This window comes from Cynocephalus volans, chromosome 9, assembly GCF_027409185.1.
Source record: "Cynocephalus volans isolate mCynVol1 chromosome 9, mCynVol1.pri, whole genome shotgun sequence".
NCBI classification, from domain to species: Eukaryota; Metazoa; Chordata; class Mammalia; order Dermoptera; family Cynocephalidae; genus Cynocephalus; species Cynocephalus volans.
In genome coordinates this window covers 28,548,173-28,568,810 of record NC_084468.1, presented here as the reverse complement: position 1 = coordinate 28,568,810, position 20,638 = coordinate 28,548,173, and the positions used below count along the sequence as shown (strand labels likewise).

Here is a 20,638-nt window from a genome sequence, read left to right as displayed (position 1 = left end):
TATTTTGTAAGATGTCTTAGCATAGATTTTTTTTTTTTATAAATTGTTACTTTAAAATATTTTTGTGTTATTCAAAAAGAATCACACACACACAATTTTGCACAACATTTTATCCAGATAGTCACTTCTTGGATTCCATAAAGCAGTATTCACTGATCTAATTCTAACTAGGTCTGAGGTAATTCACAATAGAATCATTATATTTAGCAAATAATACAATTAGAAATGTTTAATTATTCCAATAAATAATACAATGAGAAACAAATTAAATTATCCCATTCAGTATAAAAACTAGCAGATAGAAAATGACACAAAATTATCATTGAAAATGAAGAATCAGTAGAAAAAATAAATACTGCTTCTATGCTTCTATCTAAAAAGCTACTAAACTCCAGTCTGACATGTAAGGAATTCGGGATTCATGACTCCCATCCGCACAATTAAGTACAAAGCTGAACAAACTGAAAATCAACAGCTCTTTTTAGATCTATCAGAGAACAGAGGTCATGAGGCAAAGTACTGTCATGAAACATATAAAGACAGGCACATGCACAGGATCAAAGCTTACTGAGAGGAGACTCACAGGAGCAGAAGCTAGAGCTAATGAGAGTAGAAACACTTTAAATTGTAATTGATAAACTGCTGGAATTGCATAGTGTAGACTAGCCTGTGACTTAAAACTTAGAGGGAGACCAGCAGTAGGAGGTCTGCATACTTTTGTGAGTTTACCACCAGGAGGCCTACCAGGTTCTCACTGTGAAGATCAGAGAGAGAACAGAACTGTGGTTACTACAGGTGAGAAAGAGGGAAGGAAGGTGGGTTAGCAAGCAATTGGTTAATAGACACAAAGAATGATTATGTTTTGTAATGATGAATATACTAATTATCCTGGTTTGGGCACCACATATTATACACAAATATTGATATTCAACTCTGTACTCCACAAGTATGTGTAATAAACTATGACTCAGTAAAAAAATAAATATAAAATGCAAAAAAATTAAGGAAACAAAGGGTGAAAAAAGATAAGAGAAAAATCACGTGCTTCCAGCAAAGAGAGGAGAATAGTAGCCACTTTGAAACAAGATTGCTCATTGCTCTCTGTTCTTTAACAAGGTCTGCCCTTGTTAAAATAAACAAACAAAAAAAACGGTCTTACAAGAGCCTAGCCAACCTGGCAGATGAGAAAAATATAGCTCCAATCCCCTCTAGGCTTTGACAGAGAAAGGGAAATACCCGATTCAGGCTTATTAAAGACTGAGAAGTATCATGAACATTCCCCTCCCCTAGCAACTTATCATGATAGCAACAGGGATCCTGTATAATAACTGGGGATTATAGGTTTAAAAAAAACCCTGCAAGCTAAAGACCTTATTTAAGGAGTCTTTGGGAAAATTCAAATAAAACAGCAAAGACAAATACAAGGACATAAAAGGAAATTTTAGCCTCAAGCACATACAGATATAGCTAATAGTATATCCAGCCTAACTTCTAGCCAGATAAACAATAAAATCTCACCATTCAGGCCTAACTTCCTCAAAACTTTTACCAGATACATGAAAAAACAAGAAGTCATGCTAAAAGGCAAAAAATTAGTCTGAAGAGAGAAAGCAAGTATCAGAGCCAAACTCAGCAATGGCAGAGTTTTCAGACTTTTGAGTATGGGGATTTAAAATAAGTGTGATTAATATGCTAAGCATTCTAATGAAACCACAGACATCAGGCAAAAACAGATGGGTAACGTAAGCAGAGAGATGAAAACATTAAGAAAGAATCAAAGGGAACTGCTAAAAATCAAAAACACTGTAATAGAAATGAACAATGCCTTTAATGGGCCCTTCAATAGACTAGACCAGGCCAAGGAAATAATCAGGGGATTTTATACCTCAGTAGAAAGTACAAGATTGAAATGAAAAGAGACAAAAGAATGGAAAATTTAGAACAGAATATCCAGAAGCTTGGGACAATTACAAAGGACGGAACACACATGATAGAGGACTTGTGTACAAAATACACAAAAAACTTATAAAACTTCAACAATAAAAACAACCCAACTAAAAAAATGGGCAGAAGATATGACCAGATACATCACGCAGGAAGATAGGCTGATGAAATATAAGCAAATGAAAAGATCTTCAACATCATATGTGATTAGTAGATTGCAAATTAAAACAAAAATGGGTTATCATTACATACCTATTAGAATGGCTAAAATTCAAACAAAACAAAACAGAACAAAAACAACTGGTGAGTTTGCAGCACAATAGAAATACTCATTCATCCCTTTTGGGAATGCAGATGACACAGCCAATTTGGAAGACAATTTGGCTGTTTTTTAGGAAGAAGCTACACATATGCTAACCATACAAATTAGCAATCACTCTCTTAAGTATTTACCTAAATGGGTTAAATATTTATGTCTACACAAAAACCTGAACATGAATGTTTATAAATTTTTTATTGATAATTGCCAAAAATTGGAATCAACCAAGATGTCTTTCAATAGTGAATAAACTTGTTCATCCATGCAATGGAATATTATTCAGCAGTAAAAAGAAATGAGCTATTAAAGAAAGAAAAGGACATGAAAGAATCCTAAATACTTATTGCTAAGTGAAAAAAGCCAATCTGAAAAAGCTACATACCATACAATTTTAACTATATAACATTCTAGAAAAGACAAAGCTATAGAGACAGTAAAAAGATCAGTGATTGTCAGGGGTTGGGGTGTGAAAAGAAAGATTAATAGGTATAAGATGAGATTTTTCAGGGTATGACAGTGTAATAGTGGGTATATGACATTATGCATTTGAAAAAACCCACAGACTTGTTCAACATCAAGAGTGAACTCTAGTATAAATTATGAATTTTAGTTAAACATATCACAGCAATGCAATATGTTAATAATAGGGGACACTGTGAGTGAAGGTAAAGAGGGTGATAGTTTACAGGAACTCTGAACTTTCTGTTTAATTTTTTTGTAAACCTGTAATGGCTCTAATAAAGTAGATTAATTTTTTAAAAAGTACTGAAAAGAAAAGTGACTTTAGGAAGAACTGCAGAATATTCAGTTTTTATTTCAACTGGATAATAAAATCAATAACAACCAGTTTGGCATTACCAAGGCACAGGGATTGACTCTATTATCATGACTTTATTTTCTCCAAAACTGATAAAATTACTTAAATAAACATGTTTTTTTCCCCAAACAGCCTTTGTCACCCAAAATTTAAATCAAAGCTTAATCAATAAAAACCTGCCTTCCAATTTTAATTTCTGTTCTTAAGTGAAAAAATAAAACAAATATATTTACTAGGGGGTGAATGTTTTCTGCAAAAGTTCATGTGTTGGAAACTTGATCCTCAGTGGTAAGAGGGTGGGAAATCCCATTACAGTATTTGAAAAGTAGGACCTTTAAGAGGTCATCACAGGACTCAGTAGAGAGTTCTCACCAAAAAGAAGGTCCTTATCAGATGTGTCCCCTGGACCTTGGGCTTCCCAGACTCTAAAACTTAATAAATAAACTTTATTTCTAAATTGCCCAGTTTCAGGTATTCTGTTATAAGCAAAAGAAAATGAACTAACACACATGTATTGAAATTTTCATATGCTATCTCTCAGTATTCCTGAAAAACATTGCATCATAAAAACTATATCTGGAAATAAGAGGTAGTAATGGTTGTATATTTTTAAATTATTTTAACATAAATGTATTAATAAATATTTTATTTTAATTGTATTTAATTGTTTAATAATACTTTTAACATATAGTATATTTTGATATTATTTTAGTACATGAAGCATATTTATTTTTAATAAGTATTTTAAATATATATAAATACATACTAATTAAATACATACTTTTAATGTTAAATTGACATTTACTTGCATTTTGATTAGGAAACATGGTGTGTGTCATCTTAAATCTTCAAAGTTTGTAAAGATTTAAATTAAAAATTATGTCCATTCAATTTCTGTAAACATAGATTTTTTATGAATAGGGTGATAGACATATATCTGTACACTCAGATTTCTAGTGCTAATAAAATACTTTATGTGCTTAGCTTTTTGTTTGTTAGTGTGTATGTTAGATGTATCAAATGGATATATAAATGGCCCATTATAAATCTTGAATAAAACTCATAGGAGGCTATTGTCTTGGGCTAAGTTCCTGCACTAGGTTCCAAAAGACCAGATTAAAAATGAAAATGGAATCATCCCTCCTAAGTTCCATTCACTCAGGCTATGGTCTGACCTTCCTGGAAGTAAGGAGAAAGATAGTTAATTCCTGAACAGGGCAGCTTTATATCTTCAGTAGGTATGATAATAAAGTTCCCTCTGCTTTAATCCTTACACAAAAGAGAGAGCCTGAAATAACATGATGTTATGTTTCTATTATTCTGTTTTCCTATTCCCACCTTACAAGGAAAGTAACTTTGAAATGACCAATCCTTTTTTTTTTTTTTTTCCCCCCAAAGCTTTTTGTTCTTTGTTTCTTCTTTCTTTAGCCTTTTTCTGTCTATAAAACCAAACTCCTCTGCTTGGCTCATTGGAATGCATATTCTATTTTATGAAATAATGTGTTGCCTGATTCTAGAATCAAAGTAAAGTCAATTGAAATCTTCAACTAAATTTGTTGTAATTTTGTTCTTTGACCCAAATTATTGAAAGGAATATTATTTCTTCACTTTTCTACACTGTTAAACTTTTCATCATCTGAGAACTATATCTATATATGGGTTATTTTTTCTGAGTTTATTTACTATGTATTTATTTTTCTTCCAGCTCCATTAGCACTCTACCTTATTTTTTTTATAGCTTCATAATAAGTCTTGATATGTGGTACAGAAATCCTTCATTCTCATTTTCTCGACTTTAAGACTGTCTTTGACATCCTTGCCTTTCTATTTTAATGTAACTTTAATCTGTCAATTTTTACCAAAAAAAAGTTAAGATTTTTAGGATTTTTTTCTTTGAGATTACTTACATTGTAACTGAAATTCGCTTAATGAGTTTTCTTCTGTGAAGAAATAACTGTACTTTCATTCCTTTCTAGGTAATATATCCATTACTTTTCTTTGATGACTCACTGCAGTAGGTAAGTCATAAAATCTAATCCAATGTTAAATAGAAATGTTCCTAACAATCCATTTCAAGTATTCAGTGTTGATGGCAGATGTCCATGTCTTGTTCTCACCTCAAAAGGAAAGTTTGAGCATTTTATAAATAAGTATAATATTTTCTGTGGTTATGTTGCAGATATACTGGGCATTTACAAAATACTGTTCTCTCTTCTAATTGACCACAGAGCTATCATACATTTGCCAGTTTCACTTCATGTTATGAGTGACGGTTCATTGATTGACTTTGGATCCAATGAATGTAGAAAGAAGAGATGTGCTCCACTTTGTGGCTTAGCATGAAAGAGCAACATAATCAAATTTTTTTTTTTTTTCTATCTCTGGCAGTTTGAAAGTAGAGGTCATAGAGCATGTTTGAGAAATTTAAGGGAAAAAAGCCTCAGTTCCTAAATCACTACTTTATAGACAACCTCCTAGAAGAGTTCTCTATTAAGAAGCCTACATACCGAACTATTGTTTGTGCAAGGAAAACTGCGTTTTGTGAAATCACTTAAATTTGGGGATTGTTTCCTAAAGCTAACTAGTTAGCTTATTCTCACTAGTGCATCTCTGTTGGCATAAAGAAGTTCTCTTCTGTTACTGTTTTGCTAAGGGGTTTTATCAAAGATCAATGTTGAATTTCATCAAACACCTTTCTGCATCTATTAAGATTATCAATATAAAATTTCTCTTTAATTGTTAGTTTGATTAGCTGCATATATTAATTTTCTAAAGTTAAAAAATATTAAATATTTGTCATAAACCCAACTTAGTCAGCATGATATGTACGTATGTTTCATACATACATTATCTATATATAAAAAACACAATCATATATATTTGGATTTTCTTGATTTACTAATAAGTTGATGATTTTTTATACCATGTTAATGAAAGTATGCTTTTCATTTCTTGCACCGTTCTGATAATAAGGTGTGCTAACTTTGTTAAATAATTTGAAGAAATTGTGAACACTTTTAAAATTGAAAGAAATTTTATAGGTTTGGAGCTATTAATTAAAGATTTGTGGGTAATCACCAGTGAATCTATCTGTGCCAAGGGTATATTTGAGAGAGTGTTTTGTTACTGATTCACATTCTTTGGTACTTTAGGATATTCATGTTTTCTGTTCCTTTTTGTGTCTTTAGCAGTTTCACTGTTCTATGAAGTTTTCTCACATATATATTTCACATATTCATTTCATATTATTTGGAATATAATTGTTATAATATTAACTTTTTATTTTATTGCATTAAGTATTAAATAGAACTTAATACAGTAAAATTCACAAATTTAACCACATACTACAGGTTAACAATTTTAAGAATTACATATGAAAACTTGTATCACCACATAGGTCAAAAAATATAATTTTTTTTAGCATCTGAACCAGTTCATTTTCACCCCTTCCTGGTCAAAAACTCTTTTGATATCTAGCAACATAGATTTATTTTACAAAACTTTTAAACTTAAACTAATGAATTCACGCAGCATATACCCTTTGGGGTCTGTCTTCTTTAATAATAATCTTTCTTTAAACAATCTTTCCATAAGATTATTCATGTTCTTGTTCATAGCAGTCATTTGCATATTTTTATTATTACATAATTTTTTATAGAATAAGTTTGCTACAATGCATTTATTCATTCTACTGTTGATAGGTATTAGGGTTGTTTCCATTTGGGGTGACTACAAATATGCTCATTAAAAACATTTCGGTGTAACCTTTTGGTGCACATGAGCACTCATATCCCCTGAGTAAATAACCAGAAATGTAATGTAAACCTAAGAGGTTTATATCAGTGACACTTGACAAGTTTCCCAAAGTGTATCTAACATTTGCCCATTTACTACCGATGAGCACAATTTCTAGTTGCTCTATTTCTTTGCTTACAATTGATATTTCAGTCCTTTACATATTTTTCATACTGATGGGTGTGTGGTGGTATTCCCTGTGGTTTTGATTTGCATGTTTAATGACATTGGGAATTTTTTTATATACTTCTTGGCCATGTGTATATTCTCCTTTGAGTCTCTTCAAGTATGCTGCCCACCTTCTTAATGAATATAAATTCTTTCTGTCTTATGAATATAAGTTCTTTGTTGGATATATGTAATTGCAAATATTTTTTCCCAGTAACTTGTCTTTCTTCTTTTTAAATATTTTTTTCATGGTTAGACATTCTTAGTTTTAATCATACTGTACTTATTATTCTTTTATTGTCAATGCTATTTGAATACTATTTAAAAAATCTTTAACCACCCTAATGTCATAAAAATGCTCTCTTAATTTCTTATAGATACATTATTTTTACATGTAACTCTATGATTTGACTACACTTTTTATGTCTGGTGAGATGTAAGTGGCCAAAGGTCACTTTTGTTTCCTAAGATATTCAATTACCCAAGAACAATCCATTGAAAAACAGATTATATATCCACTAAATTGTAGTGGCATCCTTGCCTCAGTAAGATATTTTATATATGTAGTTTAGTTTCTGTTTCCTGTATTCTCTGTTTACTCTAATGTGAATGACTACTTTTAAAAATATATTTACACTAATACCACACAGTGCTAATTACGGTGTCTCTATAAAAAGTTTTGAAATCTACTAGTGTAGATCTTCTATAAATTTTCTTCTAGTTTGCCTTGGATTGTCTTCATTTCCAATTGTTTTATGTTTGGTTTTCTGTACTTTCTTGCTTTTGTTTGGTTGTTTTATTTATTTTTTTCTTATTCCAATTTCTTTCAGTTACTTAATACAAACTCCTAATTCTACTAGTAGTTAACCCCCAAAACAAAATCCTTCATTTAACGAAGCATATTGTTAATTGTTACCCCTATTCTCTTCTTAGACAATGAATCACAGCACACTTCATTTTTATTTACTCCTTTACCAATTTATATTTGCCTTTATTTCCATTTATTTCATACTCTCTCCAGAATATTAATTTTTGATTTGTAATGTCAGTGTTATGTTATATAGAACCACAAATTTACCATTTTGAATTAGTGGTTTTCTGCATGTCTGACTATGCATCAGGAACATTTTTCTTTCTAATGACCATTTCTCTCACATTTTTTGTGCCATGATTTATTCTTCATTTAAAAAATTTATTTTCTCTTATCATGCAATACTAAGTGAACAGGTATTTTCCAGTTGTCCATCAACTACATCATCCCATCACCTTCTGGAACACATTGTTTCTCCTAAGATGTCATGTGTCAGATTATTTCTTATTTGAGGCTGCATTTTTTATTGCTACTCTAAACTTTTCATCTTTTTTCTGTTGTTTGCCATTATCAATTTTATTTTGATTTGTTAGGTGTGGCTTTTTTCATTGAAATTCATCAGAATAAACATTTATTCCTATATTTCTGGTTTGGTTTTTGTATTAATTATGTTTAGAGATTTTAGTATTTCTAGCATGTATGGATTGATATCTTCATTAGTTTTTAAAAATTCTTAATCATCTTATCTTTAAATATTGTTCTTTCCCATTTCTGTCTCTTATACATGTTAATCTACCACTCTGAATCATCTTTTCTCCGATATTTCTTTTTATTAATATGCTCTTCAGTTTTGTCTAAGATACTGTTATACCTGCCATTGAGTTCCTCCTTTTAATTATCAAATATTTTAGTCTACCATCCCTTTTTGGTTATTTATTAAAATTCTTTGATAAAATTATCAAACTTCTCTTTTCCACTTATATGAAAGTGGAATGTATAATGTATATACATACATGTACACATGAGTATATGGGTGTATGTGTATATATGTATATAAGTCCTTCAAATCTGTATACATATTTATTTAATAAAGTGTATTGCCTGAGTAATCTTATATGAAGTCCCCATACTTAATTTTCTAGTCTAATTTTTACAAACAAAAACCATGTATCAGGTAATATAAATGCCAAAGTTTAAGAAGTTTTGTGAAACATAAAAAAAAAAGAGTTTATGCCTAAATAATCCCTTAAAATATTGATGTTAGGCCAATTAGACCTAGGTACAAATCTCTACTTTTAATATACTAATTGTATGACTTTGGCCAATGGTCTTTTTGACTCAAACTTTAAATATGGAAAATGGTGATAAAACTGCCTATATCATAGAAGTATAGCAAAAATTATGAGATAATACATGCAAAAACTTTGCCCAGTGCCTGGTATATAATAGATCTCAGTCAATGGTCTTTATTAATATTCATAAATATCACCTCAGTGTGGTATTACTTTCACTTAAGTTATTTTATTAATCTAAGATATCCCATCATCTTAGAGAAATTTTTAAAACACATGCCTTCAAGATAAACTGTTAATAATATTATATTCAAAGTATTTTCAGTAGAGGAAACTAAATTTTAGAAAAATAGAGTATGATCTTTACTTTTTTGGAAAGAAATTTACTATGTCCAGTGAAAGCTTAAGCCGTTGGAAATGTAAGCTACAATAAACTTAGTCCCAACAAGATATACCAAGCTGACTGACTTATTTGCATTGACCCATTGCCCTTGTTTTGACTTTCCACTCTTTCATCAAGTGGCAAACTGATTTCTGCTTAATACTTTTTTTTGGTGAAATTTGTATGTATTTTTTTTAATATTAGGTGAAGTATATTAGAATAGAGGACCTAAAGAAAAGACAGAACTTCTGACAGAACTGAGAAAAAGTAATGATAAATTGTGAAGAAAAATGCATCAGACAGAAGGAATTGTCTTCCTAGAACAATTGATATGAGACAAGAAAGAGCTTTTAGATTAATATCCAAATTAATTTTGCATAATCACAAAACTATCCACTACACCAATAAAATGATTAGTATTATTTCATGCTTAGATCATCTGGATGTTAATATGCATTTTTTTTTCTTTTTAAGTCTTCAATTGTGAATGTTTAATATTTAAAGATATTATTGAAAAGAAAATTGTCTTTGGTTTGCTTTTTTCCAATATGCATTTATTTGTCCATGCGGCCATAACTATTGATGACTTTGTGAGATCAGGTGCCTCTTATGAGAAAACCAGATTAGCCAATCAATGCTTACATAACTTGAGTGGTTTGATCTTTTATTGAATCTGGTTTTAAACTATGAAGAGTGGTTACCTAGTATCACTCATCAGCTGTGTACTTAATATCATATTTCAATAATACTTATGAGGCAGAAACTTTTATTATATTTTTTCCAATTACATCTTTGTTTATTGCATCTAGCTGAACATGTTGAAATTATTAAAAATGATGATTTGTATTTATCCTGTGTCTTCAATCATGTGTGAAGAATGTCACAGCAGAATGAACAAATTACTTAATTAAACTTGTTTTATGTAAACCACTTTTATGAATGACTTTTAATTTCTGAAAATAATAAAAGTTGTATGTATTTGCAAAAATATTGCATACTAAATTAACTTATAATGGCCCTGTCACATCTTAGAACATTAGAAATATTTTACAAAGGTTTAATGGACTTGAGCTCATGACAGGTCACTAGTGGAGTCTACTTAAATTATCTTAGGAAGCTTTTTTTTTTTAACATTTCATATATATCAGCACCCAAATGGGTACATTTCCTTGTGATTAATTATGTATAGTGAATTCAACTAAATTAAATTGATTAAAAAAGGTTATATCTACTCTCACTTAGCACTTTTTATCTGTAAGTATAAAATTAATGTGTCACAAAATTCTGTACTTTTATTTTGTGGGGAAAAGATTATAGAAAAGCCTTCTCCATTCTCTACTCTCTCCCCGCATTTCTACGGAGTTTATGAATTGGCTATTTTTAGAGGCAGATGCATGGGAATTGAGCAATTAACTGTTGATAGGAAATGAGAATTCAAAGATATACTAGTGGATATACAACTATCCAGAGAATACTGAATTATTTACTAAATATCAGTGTCTTATTTGGCAAGTTTTAATATGCAAGCAGTACGACAAATAATTTATAGTCAAAGAATAAGTTGCTATCTGGAGGGTGTAACGGATTGAATTATGCCCCCCAAAATGCACTGAAGCCTGAATTGTGTCCCTTATGCTTCATGTATTAGAAACTTGGCCCCCACTGTGACTATTAAGAGGGTAGGAAATCCTATTACTGTAGAGAGCACTAGCATTTATAAAGCAAATGTATTTCACAGGGCCTCTTTTCCAAAGCTCTGTAGTCTCAGTTTTAGCCTAACCTTTTGGAATTACATATAGAAATGTTAACCTTGAAAAAGACAGGAAACTTTCCTCAGGCTATAGTCTTTGTAACACAGCAAAGTTGGTGGCTCAAGGACAGACAAGTTACTTGATTGATATGTAAAATACTGGGGAAATTGCTGTAGGGAAAAACAGTGTTTGCTAAGATCAAGCTTTTGTTCATGGATAGACTCAACCTTTTGCAAATTGCATTATGGAATGTCACTTTGCTTGTTTCACTGACGTTACCAGCCTCTATTGTTAAACTATACTTAGCCATAACCCCACCTATGTTCTTTTTCTGTAACTTCCCGGTTGGGAGAATAAATGTAGGGAGAGAACCCCAGTTCATGGTTAATTTCCTAAGGAAGGAATGCCTCTCTCTTGAGGGTTCCAGGAGATTAACCCCTTCAGGGTCTCTCACTGCTCAGAAGAAATGGTCTTTGAGTAATCCTTTGTGGATTACTCAATCCCAAGGTAAGAGAGGTGATAAATCTGTGTGAGGCAAAGCAACAATTATGATAATTGAAATGTGGGGCCTTGAAGAAGTGATTAGATTATAGGACCATGCTGTAGTGAATAGATTAAAAATGGTAGTCATAGGCATGGTTTGGAGGGCTTTAAAAGAGGAGCACAAAGAATCTCTCTCTCTTGCTCTCTCGCTGCTCTCTCTGCTCCACCATTTTCACAATGTGATAAACTATAGTCACTGGAGTCACCTCCAAAGAAAGCCTTCACCAGATCTTTTCCCTGGAGTTTGGACTTCGGACTTCCTTGCCTCTGAAACTGTTAAGCAATAAATTTTGTTTTCTTTACAAAATACCAAGTTCCATGTATTTTGATATAAGCTACAGAAATGGACTAATACAGAGTGGTATTTTAGCTACATTTGTTAATCATTAACTCTTTCAGTGTTTATATACTTGTTAAATTGACTCATGTTTGGTGTAGCATACCCATTACTCATGTGTCATAAATTTTCTGCTTTTACCTAAAAAATATACCATTTATATCATGGTATTCTATTATATTGAGCCAAGATAGGTTTTACAACATTCTCAAAATAATGATTCCAGATAATTTTACCAATTCATTGGGTTTGGAATATGAAACATAATTTATCTAGGGCAATTTAAAGTAGATCAACTACTTATTTTATCTACTTCAAGGGGGGAAACAAAGGTTTTACTAAATTTTACTCAATTAAGTACTGTAAAAATATTTTAATTGGAGATTGTGTATTAGTAAATATTACTACTCAGTATATCATAAGATATAACCTATTAATTATCAGGAGCTAGTGTAGGCTATAGAGGGGAGATATTTAAATTGCTGGTTCATTAATTAATTTCTTTACCTACCTCTCCCAGTGGAAAATTGTGTTGCCTCTAAAATTACATATGGAAGGTAAGCCTTCCATTTGTTTCATTCAATGTAGATTTCTTTACGTTCATTAAGGTAGAAATAGCAAACAATACTCAAGTATTAAATGAGATTAAATTTATCAGATACAAATCCAGGCACTGTTTTACACAAACTAGGTAATGTATTTACTGTATGATAAGTAGTTAATTATGTCCTATGTTATTTATTAATACATTCCTGAATTCTCAACTCAAGAGCAATTGTGAAAATAATAAATTATTATGCCTTTAGAAAACATTACAGAATGGAATCCTTTAATATTTAATCATTTAAGAGTAAATGCATTTTCAACAGAAAGAGTTTACCTCTTTTTGAACAGTCCATACTTGTATTAGTCCATTTAACAGAATACCTGAAACTGGGTAATTTGTAAAGAAATGAAATTTATTTCTTATAGTTTGGAGGCTAGAAGTCCACAGGGCACATCTGGTGAAGTCCTTTTTCTTGGTGACTAGGCACGGTATCACCTGGCAAGAACGGGCTGGACAAGAGAGAGCTCAGCTACTCATAAGTTCTCCTTATAAAGCCATCATAACCAAACCCATGACGACTCATTTAACTATGAATAGATTAATCATTCATGAGGGTACAGGCTTCACAATCTAATCACTTCTTAAAGGCCCTATCTTTCAATTACCATAGTAGGATTTCCCACCCCCTTCACACTCTTACATTGCAGATTAAGTTTCCAGTACATGAACTTTTGGGGGACACATTTAACCCCTAGCAAGACTTGAGCATTTCTACAATCTAAATTTATATGTACTATAGTTATTCATGTGATGAAGATTCCATAAGGTAGAAAATAGAAAAACCGGCTTCATACCACAAGATTAAAAACTAATATGTGCTCTCCCACTGTCCTCAAGTTCATAAAACACATGATTAGTTTACGTGATGGTTAATTTCAGGTGTCAACTTGACAGGACTAAGGGATACCACGATAGTTGCTAAAACGTTATTTCTGAGTATGTCTATGAGGGTGTGTCTGGCATTTGAATCAGTGACCTGAGCAAGGAAGATCTGTTCTCACGTAATGTGGGTGGACATCATCCAGTTGGCTGAGGTCCTGGCTCAGGACTGAAAAGGCAAACTTGCTCTCACTATTCTCAAGCTGGGACACCTTTCTTCTCCTGTCCTCAGACATCAGGACTACAGGTATCCAGTCTCTAGATTGTAGGACATGTACCCGTGGTCCTTCAGGTTCTCAAGCCTTTGGCTTTGGACAGAAAGTTATACCGGTGGCTTCCCTGGTTCTCTAGTTTGCAGATTGCCTATTATGGGACTTCTCAGCCTCCATAATCATGTGAGTTAATTCCTCTAAAAATTTTCTCTCATCCATTTATCTACCTATCTATCCTGTTGGTCCTGTCAGAATATCGCCTTTTAATATAAATTTAAGTAATTTTTTAAAAAGATTGTACTTTTTAAAATGATCATTTCTAAGAACTATAAAGTTAGTATTATTTAAGTTTTAAGATACCTGAACTTGAAGATGCTTGTAAGATCATCTAGAAATCCAACCAAAGGTCAAGATAGAATTGATCTTTTTCCTTCCAAAACATAAACCGCCTTTAGACAAATAATTTATTTAAAACTTTCTCTCTTTCAATTTGAAATTTTATTGTTCTGCTCTTTTAAGATGCATCTTCATGTAATAAAGTGGTGGGAGCCTAGAGGTTAAAAAAAACTGAACAGTGCAAGAAAAAACATATCAAAAATCTCTGGGATATTCTTTATATTGAAATGTCAGCAAGTGTTTTTCATCTAAGGCAAAAACAATTGAGCAAATAAGGCTCTTACTAGTCTAAACACATTTGATGTACCTAAGAAAAAAAAGCCCTTGTTTATTCCTTAAAACCACAAACAATGTCTTCAAAGAAAGCCTGTTTTAAGCCCTTGCACATAAATTATATTAATCCATCATCATAATCTAAATATGCCTAGAGTCAGCAGCAGAAAGATATATTTTTACGTCTCAGAAAAAAAAAACAGGAAATTCAGAAATGAAAATAAATAAATAAATAAGCATTTTTTTTTCAAAGTTTGCCATCCAAAAGCTCAGCTTACACTTTATTTTCTCTGACATCAAGATTTTTTCATCTCATCTTCCCTCAATTATAGAATAGACTGGAAGAGAAGTATAAAATGAAAAAGTGAATTGATTTTGTATGAGAAAATTCAGGCATCCAGGCCAACTGTAATTTAAAATCCAGCTCCTTTTTATTGCCCTTCTTTTTGCTCTCATTAATGGAATCTCCATCCTGTGATCCTCTATGTGGCATATGGAACAAGATATGAAATGTCTTACATACTTCAGTCTCCTATATTAGCTTCTCACTCAAAGTAGTATTTACATCTGCTTAAGTCAGCATCAAGTTTGTTTCTGAAATGATTTTCACATTGTGAATAGTTTTTTCCCCTATAACCGTAGCCACATTGTACAGAAAGCAAGTCAGTTTTATAAAGAAATCTGCCCCAGCCTGAAAGCACAGAGGATCCACCGCGGTCGCCTGGGCCACCCTGTCCATACCGTGCCTCAGCATTTGGGACAAGGCCGCCATCAAGGAGTCACAACGCATGGTCCCCAGATCAGCATGATGGACTTGGAGCTGCTGCCGCTGAGACTACTGTCCCAGCAGAATATGGATTTGATTGACGTACTTTGGAGGCAAGACATAGGTCTTGGGGTAAGTCAAGAAGTACTCGACTTCAGTCAGTGGCAGAAAGAGTATGAGATGGTGTTGGGCTGGATCACAGAGGCTCTGCCCCGTCCTGTGCAGGTCCTGAGTCAGGTAAGCGAAAGAACAACCAAGTAGCCACTGGCAAAGTGGATATGCTTTATTCATCAGACATGAGCTCTGCAGACCAGTGGTTCAGTGCTGCTGCCTTCCATACCCAAGTGTACATACAATAGCGGCAAGGAGCCAAAGGGTACGGGGGCGCACATGTGCACTAACTCCTCTCTTACCTAACTTGTTTCCAAAGGATGTGCTGAATCATAACCAGACAGATATGAGGCAAGAGGGCCTGACTAAGCCCACTCCACTTTCCTCACAGATGGGAAAAAAAAAAAAAAAAACTTGAAAAAGAAAGATAAGAACAACTCCAAAAGGAGCAAGAGAAAGCCTTTTTCTCTCAGTTACAACTAGAGGAAGAGACAGGTGAATTCCTCCCAATTCAGCCAGCCCAACACATCCAGTCAGAAACCAGTGGATCAGCCAGCTGCTCCCAGGTTGCCCACATTCCCAAACCGGATGCTTTGTACTTCGATGACTGCATGCAGCTTTTGGCAGACATTCCCATTTGTACATGACAGTGAGGTTTCTTCAGCTCCATTTCAGTCACTTGTTCCTGATATTCCCAGTCACATCGAGAGCCCAGTCTTCATTGCTCCTCATCAGGCTCAGTCACTTGAAACTTCCGTTGTACAGGTGCCTGCTGCTGATTTAGATAATATGCAGCAGGACACTGAGTACGTTTGGGAGGAGTTATTATCCATTCCAGAATTACAGTGTCTTAATATTGAAAATGACAAGCTGATCGAGACTACCATGGTTCCAAGTCCAGACACAAAACTAGCAGAAATTAACAACAATTATAATTTCTACTCATTGATCACTGAACTGGAAAAAGAAGTAGGTAACTGCAGTACACATTTTCTTAATGCTTTTGAGGATTCCTTCAGCAACATCTTCTCCACAGAAGACCACAACCAGTTAACAGTAAACTCATTAAATTCAGATGCCACAGTAAACACAGCTTTTGATGATGAATTTTATTCTGCTTTCATAGCAGAACCTAGTATCAGCAACAGCATGCCCTTCTCTTCTACTTTAAGCCAGTCACTCTCTAAAGTTCTAAATGGGCCCATTGATATTTCTGATCTGTCACTTTGTAAAAGTTTCAACCAAAACCACTTGAAAGCACAGCAGAATTCAGTGATTTTGACACCGGCATTTCACTGATCACAAGTCCCAGCATGGCATCACCAGAACACTCAGTGGAATATTCCATGTATGGAGACACACTGCTTGGCTTTAGTGATTCTGAAATGCAAGAACTAAATAGTGCCAGTGTGAAAACACACCAAAGAAAGAATTGCCTATAAGTCCTGATCATCAAAAAATCCCATTCACAAAAGACAAACATTCAAGCTGCTTGGAGGCTCATCTCACAAGCGATGAACTTAGGGCAAAAGCTTTCTAGGTCCCCTTCCCTGTAGAAAAAAATCATTAACTTCCCTGTTGATGAGTTCAGTGAAATGATGTCCAAGGAGCATTTCAACGAGGCTCAACTTGCACTAATTTGAGGCATACATAGGATGGGTAAGAATAAAGTGGCTGCTCAGAATTGCAGAGAAAGAAAACTGGAAAATATAGTAGAACTAGAGCAAGATTAAGATCATTTAAAAGATGAAAAAGAAAAATCGCTTAAAGAAAAAGGAGGAAATGACAAGAGCCTACATCTACTGAAAAAACACCTTATATCTCGAAGTCTTCAGCATGCTAAGTGTTGAAGATGGAAAACCTTATTCTCCTAGCGAATACTCCCTGCAGCAAACAAGAGATGGCAATGTATTCCTTGGTCCCAAAAGTAAGAAGCCAGATGTTAAGAAAAACAAGATTTGGGAGGATTCGACTTTTTCTGAGCTAGTTGTTTTTATTTTTGTTTATTTTTATTTTTTGTTAGTTATACTAAAAGCTCCTACTGTGATGTGAAATGCAGAAACATACCTTATAAGTAATTCTATGCAAAATTTTAGCCACAATTAGTATATACAATAATATGAAACTTTAAAAAGCATTAAAATATCAGTATGTTCAATCAGTAGTTTCACTTTAACTGTAAACTTAATTTTTTCGGACACTGGGTTAGTTTCTGCATAGTGTAAATACTTCAAAAACTTTTTATTTATATTGTTTTTATCGCATTTGTTACATTCATAGATTTATATAATACATCTGGCTTAAAGTAAATTGTTGCAAAACTAACCATTATGTACTTTTTTTTCTAAATACTGTATGAACAACAAAAAATGGCATTTTTTATATTAAATTGTTTAGCTATGGCACAAAAACAATCTAAAGAGCTGGTGCTAATAAAGGAATGTTATGACTGTTGAAAAAGAGAAATCTGTCCTTTTGTAACCACAAATATTACTATGATAAAATACTTTTATTCCATCACTAGTATGAGCTTTACTCAAGTAACTTGAGCTACTGCTGTGAATGTTAGAGATGAAATATGAATTGTGGAATGTGAAACTCAGTGAAATGTAAACTTCAGCTAAAAAAAACCCCACAAGCTTCTGCTAAAAATACAAGAAGAAGAATGAAGTAAAAAGAGCTTATGGTTTACATCACCTACTAATGAAATTTACCAAAGTTCCAATTCCTTCAAAAAGTTAGACCGTTTGAACACAACACCTCATTACATAACCTAAGATATAATCCTCTCAAGAACTCTGTGCATATTAATTGAAAATAATATTCTTCAATTCTTCTAACAACTAGTTTCTTTTACAGCATCTGCAAATCTAGGCTCACACTCCAAATTCTAATCCTTGGCCTGACAGGAACTTTAATGCATTCAGCAAGCAACTTTAGCATTCAGTTCTCATTCCCCTGGTTATAAAGTGAGAATATTAAACCTTCCTTCAGAGTTGAGGGGATTAATTATTTAATGTTTATAAAGTTTCTCCCAGCTCTAAAGTATAAAGTTGAGGGAAGTGTTTCTTATACTGACAATAGAAGTTCTTATAAATGCAAATCATAGAGGAAGCATTATTATTTACATAATCAAAATGTAAAAATCAGTATTAGAAATCAAGGCAAAGAGAAGATGATATAGTGCATGGCAAATATTATAATTATTTGGTAGGAGAGTTGAGTTTCCATGTTTTGCAGTTTTTGCCTCCAGCTGTACTGAATAACACAAATTTAAAAGATAGGTCAAGACAGTCACATGAGAAAGATGAGTACTTCCATGAACTTAAAACTACTCAATGAAATCCACATGTATTAGTCCATTTTGTGTTTCTATAACAGAAATACCTGAGGCTGGGTAATTTATAAGGAAAAGAGGTTTATTTGGCTTACAATTCTAGGACAGCTGCAACTGACATGGGCCTCACGCTGCTTCTACTGATGGTGGAAAGAGGCAGGCAGCTGGTGGGTACAAGCAGATCACATGGTGACAAGAAGCAAGAGAGAGAGAGAGAGAGGAGGTGCCAGGATCCTATGAACAACCAGATCTCGTGGGAACTAATAGAGCAAGAACTCACTCATTAGTCCCCCCACCTAGGGAGAGCATTAATCCATCCGCCCCCATGACTCAATCAGGTTCCAACATTGCCACATTGGGGATCAAATTTTCACATGAGTTTTGGAGGGGACAACACATCCAAACTCCATCACCACATTAAATCGATAGAGTCACATAATATACCTTTACAATGGATGGCTATGCACATTGGTACCATAAAATGAAGGTAAGGAGGAGAAGGTTTATCTGAATGAGGCTTTGAACACATTCCATCAGCCATCATCAGAGGCTAAGTTCATGGCTGCTGATGGTTCATTTGCTGGTCTAAAAAAACTAGTGGTAATCAATGGTAATACACATATACATTTTGTTATACATACATGGGGGTAAAATGTTGATTTTTCAATAATTGTGTAGAATGTGTGGTGGTTAGATCAATATAGTTAGCTTATTCAAGGGGGGTTAATGGTGATATTTTTGGTTGTTCATTTCTTCCCTTATTTTTGTTTATTTATTTTAGTATGCTGAGAAAGGAGAAGAATAAAGACAATGAGGTGAATTTTAAATAAAACTTAACCTGGCTTTTTTTCTGATATTATATTCTTTCTGCCTACTTGGCTTGATAAATCCATATTGCTTTTATGAAAAAACGATCACTGTGACGAGGTAGTGTTTTGTTTGTATGTTTTAATGTCCTCCAATAATTTTTAAAAATAAAAATGGCAACTACTTTATATCAGTCTTTTTTATTTTTTTCCCTAATTTTTTTTTTCTTTTTGATACTCAATTGTTTGAAGGATAACTTTGACTCTTGCATATATGTGCTCAGCTCAAGGATTGTGTTTCATAGTTCCTGTGTTACAAGTGAACACAACAGTAATATACTGGGAGAACTGGCTGTCTGCATTTTGTATTGTTTGCATAAGTAGGGTGTAGTAGAGAAAAAGGACAGCATAATTCATTTATCATGTCACTAATTCAAATATTCTTTGAGAACATGACTTAGAAGTCCAATATTCAACTTTGTGTGATTGACTTTGAATATCTTAGTCAATCAAAATAAACTAGCATTATGATGTTCTTTCTTATTACTACATAATATTAAAGTGACGTATTTAAAAAAAATAAGTAAAATTCAGATTTTTGTAGTTTACAAATCCCAAAATGTATTTTAATAAATTTGAATAATAATATATTCAATTGACATAAGCACTTTGGATATGTCAAAGATGTGTTTGGTGAGTTGATAAAAATGTTAACTTTCCTCTTCAACCTTTTGATTGGCGAAATAGGATTATGTTATCACAATGAACTTGTGGAGACATAACTTTAAAAGTAATTCATAAGATGAAGCCTGTGGTGCTAATGTCACTGCTCTTTCAGAAATGATTGATAGAAAGGGCTTGTTCTAAAATACTAAGCTGTCCAGTTTGGGTTCATGACAAATAGTATCAACATGATTATATCCAGAATAAGAAAATAAAATACCTCTCAAATGCTTAAGGTTTGTGGTAAATAAAAAACCAGGAACAATATCAACATTTTGTGTTCCTTAATGACTAAAATTTATTCAAGAAAAACGGATGAACAAGAATAATGGCGACTTTTTAGTCAAATTCGTTTTAAAGGCTTTTTAT

The 20,638-nt window shown here is 32.9% G+C and overlaps 1 pseudogene; it reads left to right on the top strand.

Annotated features, from left to right (window-relative positions):
• The first annotated feature begins 15,331 nt into the window (after positions 1-15,331).
• Positions 15,332-17,455, top strand: LOC134385681 (nuclear factor erythroid 2-related factor 2-like; annotated as a pseudogene).
• The last annotated feature ends 3,183 nt before the right edge of the window (positions 17,456-20,638 follow it).